Below are 4,888 nucleotides of genomic sequence, written 5' to 3' on the forward strand. Positions count from 1 at the left end.
ATTTCCCCAAAAATGACATAATTAGCCCATTTAGCTCCAAAAAGACATTATAAGCTCAGAATGGCATAAGAACCTTGGTTAGCTCATTAATATTATATACTTAGCTTGTTTTCCTCTAAAATCGAATAATTAGCCCATATAGCTACAAAAAGACATAGTTAACAAATTGAGCTCCAAGAAGAGAAGAAGAGTAGAAGAAATAGCAAAAATGAAAAGAAAGAAGAAGAAGAAGAGGAAGAGAGGAAGGAGAAGGAGGAGGAGGAGGAGGAGGAGATGGAGGAGAAGGCCAAGGACCTTCTAGTCCTTCTCCTCCTCCTCCTCCTTCTCTTCCTTCTTCTTTATTTCTTCTTCTCCTCCTCCTCCTTTTCCTTCTCCTCTTTCATATTCTCCTTGCCTTAATTTCCCCAACAATGACATAATTAGCCCATTTAGCTGCAAAAAGACATTATAAGCTCAAAATGGCATAAGAAACTTGGTTAGCTCATTAATATTATATACTGAGCTTGTTTTCCTCTAAAATGGGATAATTAGCCCATATAGCTCAAAAAATGACATAATTTGCCCATTTAGCTCCAAAAAGACATTATAAGCTCAAAATGGCATAAGAACCTTGGTTAGCTCATTAATATTATATACTTAGCTTGTTTTCCTCTGAAATGGGATAATTAGCCCATATAGCTCCAAAAAGACATAGTTAGCTAATTGAGCTCCAAGAAGAGGAGAAGAGGAGAAGAAATAGGAAAAATGAAAAGAAATAAGGAGAAGAAGAAGAAGACAAGAAGGAGAAGGAGGAGGAGGAGGAGGAGGAGGAGGAGAAGGACGAGAACGCCGAGGACCTTCTAGTCCTTCTCCTCCTCCTCCTCCTTCTCCTCCTTCTTATTTATTTCTTCTTCTTTTTCTCCTCCTCCTCTTTCTTCTCCTCTTTCATATTCTGCTTGCCTTAATTTCCCCAAAAATGACATAATTAGCCCATTTAGCTCCAAAAAGACATTATAAGCTCAAAATGGCATAAGAACCTTGGTTAGCTCATTAATATTATATACTTAGCTTGTTTTCCTCTAAAATGGAATAATGAGCCCATATAGCTACAAAAAGACATAGTTAACTAATTGAGCTCCAAGAAGAGAAGAAGAGTAGAAGAAATAGCAAAAATGAAAAGAAAGAAGAAGAAGAGGAGGAAGAGAGGAAGGAGAAGGAGGAGGAGGAGGAGGAGAAGGAGGAGAAGGCCAAGGACCTTCTAGTCCTTCTCCTCCTCCTCCTCCTCCTCCTTCTTCTTTATTTCTTCTTCTTCTCCTCCTCCTCTTTCTTCTCCTCTTTCATATTATCCTTGACTTAATTTCCCCAACAATGACATAATTTGCCGATTTAGCTCCAAAAAGACATTATAAGCTCAAAATGGCATAAGAACCTTGGTTAGCTCATTAATATTATATACTTAGCTTGTTTTCCTCTAAAACGGGATAATTAGCCCATACAGCTCCAAAAAGACATAGTTAGCTAATTGAGCTCCAAGAAGAGGAGAAGAGGAGAAGAAATAGGAAAAATGAAAAGAAAGAAGAAGAAGAAGAAGAAGAAGAGAAGAAGGAGAAGGAGGAGGAGGAGGAGGAGGAGAAGGACGAGAACGCCGAGGACCTTCTAGTCCTTCTCCTCCTCCTCCTCCTTCTCCTCCTTCTTATTTATTTCTTCTTCTTTTTCTCCTCCTCCTCTTTCTTCTCCTCTTTCATATTCTACTTGCCTTAATTTCCCCAAAAATGACATAATTAGCCCATTTAGCTCCAAAAAGACATTATAAACTCAAAATGGCATAAGAACCTTGGTTAGCTCATTAATATTATATACTTAGCTTGTTTTCCTCTAAAATAGAATAATTAGCCCATATAGCTACAAAAAGACATAGTTAACTAATTGAGCTCCAAGAAGAGAAGAAGAGTAGAAGAAATAGCAAAAATGAAAAGAAAGAAGAAGAAGAAGAGGAAGAGAGGAAGGAGAAGGAGGAGGAGGAGGAGGAGGAGATGGAGGAGAAGGCCAAGGACCTTCTAGTCCTTCTCCTCCTCCTCCTCCTTCTCTTCCTTCTTCTTTATTTCTTCTTCTCCTCCTCCTCCTTTTCCTTCTCCTCTTTCATATTCTCCTTGCCTTAATTTCCCCAACAATGACATAATTAGCCCATTTAGCTGCAAAAAGACATTATAAGCTCAAAATGGCATAAGAAACTTGGTTAGCTCATTAATATTATATATTGAGCTTGTTTTCCTCTAAAATGGGATAATTAGCCCATATAGCTCAAAAAATGACATAATTAGCCCATTTAGCTCCAAAAAGACATTATAAGCTCAAAATGGCATAAGAACCTTGGTTAGCTCATTAATATTATATACTTAGCTTGTTTTCCTCTAAAATGGGATAATTAGCCCATATAGCTCCAAAAAGACATAGTTAGCTAATTGACCTCCAAGAAGAGGAGAAGAGGACAAGAAATAGGAAAAATGAAAAGAAAGAAGAAGAAGAAGAAGAAGAGAAGAAGGAGAAGGAGGAGCAGGAGGAGGAGGAGAAGGATGAGAAGGCCAAGGACCTTCTAGTCCTTCTCCTCGTACTCCTCCTTCAACTCCTTCTTCTTTATTTCTTCTTCTTCTTCTCCTCCTCCATTTTCCTCTCCTCCTCCATTTTCTTCTCATCTTTCATATTCTCCTTGCCTTAATTTCCCAAACAATGACATAATTAGCCCATTTAGCTCCAAAAAGACATTATAAGCTCAAAATGGCATAAGAACCTTGGTTGGCTCATTAATATTATATACTTTGCTTGTTTTCCTCTAAAATGGGATAATTAGCCCATATAGCTCCAAAAAGTCATAGTTAGCTAATTGAGCTCCAAGAAGAGGAGAAGAGGAGAAGAAATAGGAAAAATGAAAAGAAAGAAGAAGAAGAAGAAGATAAGAAGGAGAAGGAGGAGGAGGAGGAGGAGGAGAAGGAGAAGGCCAAAGACCTTCTAGTCCTTCTCCTCCTCCTCCTCCTCCTCCTCCTTCTTCTTTATTTCTTCTTCTTCTTCTCCTCCTCCTCTTTCTTCTCCTCTTTCATATTCTCCTGGCCTTAATTTCCCCAGCAATGACATAATTAGCCCATTTAGCTCCAAAAAGACATTATAAGCTCAAAATGGCATAAGAACCTTGGTTAGCTCATTAATATTATATACTTAGCTTGTTTTCCTCTGAAATGGGATAATTAGACCATATTGCTCCAAAAAGAAATAGTTAGCTAATTGAGCTCCAAGAAGAGGAGAAGAGGAGAATAAATAGGAAAAATGAAAAGAAAGCAGAAGAAGAAGAAGAAGAGAACAAGGAGAAGGAGGAGGAGGAGGAGGAGGAGGAAGAGAAGGCCAAGGACCTTCTAGTCCTTTTCCTCCTACTCCTCCTCCTCCTCCTCCTTCTTTATTTCTTCTTCTTCTCCTCGTCCTCTTTCTTCTCCTCTTTCATATTCTCCTTGCCTTAATTTCCCCAACAATGACATAATTAGCCGATTTAGCTCCAAAAAGACATTATAAGCTCAAAATGGCATAAGAACCTTGGTTAGCTCATTAATATTATATACTTAGCTTGTTTTCCTCTAAAATGAGATAATTAGCCCATATAGCTCTAAAAAGACATAGTTAGCTAATTGAGCTCCAGGAAGAGGAGAAGAGGAGAAGAAATAGGAAAAATGAAAAGAAAGAAGAAGAAGAAGAAGAAGGAGAAGGAGGAGGAGGAGAAGGAGGAGAAGGCCGAGGACATTCTAGTCCTTGTCCTCCTCCTCATCCTTCTCCTCCTTCTTCTTTATTTCTTCTTCTTCTCATCCTCCTCCTCTTTCTTATCCTCTTTCATATTCTCCTTGCCTTAATTTCCCCAAGAGTGACATAATTAGCCCATTTTGCTCAAAAAAGACATTATAAGGTCAAAATGGCATAAGAACATTGGTTAGCTCATTAGTATTATATACTTAGCTTGTTTTCCTCTATAAATGGGATAATTAGCCCATATAGCTCCAAAAAGACATAGTTAGCTAATTGAGCTCCAAGATGAGGAGAAGAGGGGAAGAAATAGGAAAAATAAAAAGAAAGAAGAAGAAGAAGAAGAAGAGAAGAAGGAGAAGGAGGAGGAGGAGGAGAAGGCCAAGGACCTTCTAGTCCTTCTCCTCCTCCTCCTCCTCCTCCTTCTTCTTTATTTCTTCTTCTTCTCCTCCTCTTTCTTCTCCTCTTTCATATTCTCCTTGCCTTAATTTCCCCAACAATGACATAATTAGTCGATTTAGCTCCAAAAAGACATTATAAGCTCAAAATGGCATAAGAACCTTGGTTAGCTCATTAATATTATATACTTAGCTTGTTTTCCTCTAAAATGGGATAATTAGCCCATATAGCTCTAAAAATACATACTTAGCTAATTGAGCTCCAAGATGAGGAGAAGAGGGGAAGAAATAGGAAAAAGAAAAAGAAAGAAGAAGAAGAAGAAGAAGAGAAGAAGGAGAAGGAGGAGGAGGAGGAGGAGGAGAAGGAGGAGAAGGCCAAGGACCTTCTAGTCCTTCTCCTCCTCCTCCTCCTTCTCCTCCTTCTTTATTTCTTCTTCTTCTCCTCCTCCTCCTCTTTCTTCTACTCTTTCATATTCTCCTTGCCTTAATTTCCCCAACAATGGCATAATTAGCCCATTTAGCTCCAAAAAGACATTATAAGCTCCAAATGGCATAAGAACCTTGGTTGGCTCATTAATATTATATACTTTACTTGTTTTCCTCTAAAATGGGATAATTAGCCCATATAGCTCCAAAAACTCATAGTTAGCTAACTGAGCTCCAAGAAGAGGACAAGAGGAGAAGAAATAGGAAAAATGAAAAGAAAGAAGAAGAAGAAGAAGAAGAAGAGA

This window comes from Hordeum vulgare, chromosome 5H (assembly GCF_904849725.1).
Source record: "Hordeum vulgare subsp. vulgare chromosome 5H, MorexV3_pseudomolecules_assembly, whole genome shotgun sequence".
Taxonomy (NCBI): domain Eukaryota; kingdom Viridiplantae; phylum Streptophyta; class Magnoliopsida; order Poales; family Poaceae; genus Hordeum; species Hordeum vulgare.